The following is a 1,251-nucleotide window of genomic DNA, read 5'->3' on the forward strand; positions in this document are numbered from 1 at the left end:
CTGACGGAAGTCGGAGGGGCTCTGCCCGCACCTCTCCCGCTGCCCTGGCCGCCCCGGTTCTGCAGTCAGGTTTCCAGGCTTGGTGTTGGTTTAGTTTTCCCATCTGTCCCTTTTCCTTTTCGTCCCGCGTATGAGCGAAGCCTTGCGGTGCTTGTCTTCCTCCTCTGACTGCTTCCACGCAAGCTCCAGTTCCATCATGCTGTGCTCATGGTGACACCCCTTCTTCTTCAGGGCTGAGTGGTATTGCACCGTCCATGCACACCCGCCTCTGTCTGTCTCCATAGCTCACAGCTCAACAAGAAGTTTAGGGGTGCCTATGTGGCCCCTTAGATTGGCATTTTTTGCTTCGTTTGCATAGTTGAATGTTTAAGCCTAATTTTCAGCACAAAGCGTTCATGCTGAAGATCTAAATTGGCTGACACCAGAGTGAAGTCGGTCTGCAGGGCAGGGGGTGGTAGCAGCTGCTAACAGACTGGATGTAGATGGAAGGAAGGGGAGAAGCCAGGAGCCAGCCCCGGTCACCAGCGGCCGCCTCGCCCCACAGCCTGTGTCCGCTTCAGCGTTGTCCGGTTTCTGGCCTCCTAGCCCGGGCTCCAAATTCCTTAAAACAACAATCTTTCCTCTTTCTTCGGTGTTCAAAAGTGCGAAACAGATAGTTGTACCGGCTTTCAAGCTGCCATCGTCAATCTTTCGCGGTTTTAGAAAGATAAACGGCCCCTGGAGGGTGACATAGTTCCAGCAGGTCGGGGAGCCGCTCCCTAGGGACAGACAGCGGAGCCAGACTGCGGGCCTGGGGGTGCTCGGTCCCATCTGCCCGAATGCCCCCAGCGGGGGTGGGGGGTGCTGGCCACGCCTGAGCCGGCGCCCCCCATCCCGGCGGCGGGGACGGTCTGCAGGGAAGGGGCTGTGTACCCCGCGCAGACAAGCCTCGCCCCACAAAACGAGACACGCTTAAGAGCAACCAGATGGGGAGACGGAAGCTGCTTCTGTTCCCCCAACTGGAAAAGGAACTTCTGGGACACCACGGAGAAGCGCCGCGGACGCCTGGGGCCGGGGCCCTGCGCCCTCGTCTTGTCCCCAAGCGCAGGTGCGGGTGAGTGGGGCCTGGCTGGGGCTGCAGCCCGTCAGCGGGGCAGGCCAGCTGCTAGCTAGTGGCGGCCGGCGCGAGGGAGGGAGGCGGCCAGGGTCGCTGAAGGAGGCCCCACCCGTCCTGGCGCCGTGTAAGCTGCTGAGATGGTCCCGGCCTCCTCC

This window comes from Condylura cristata, unplaced genomic scaffold, assembly GCF_000260355.1.
Source record: "Condylura cristata isolate star-nosed mole 26May11 unplaced genomic scaffold, ConCri1.0 scaffold00016, whole genome shotgun sequence".
Lineage (NCBI taxonomy): Eukaryota > Metazoa > Chordata > Mammalia > Eulipotyphla > Talpidae > Condylura > Condylura cristata.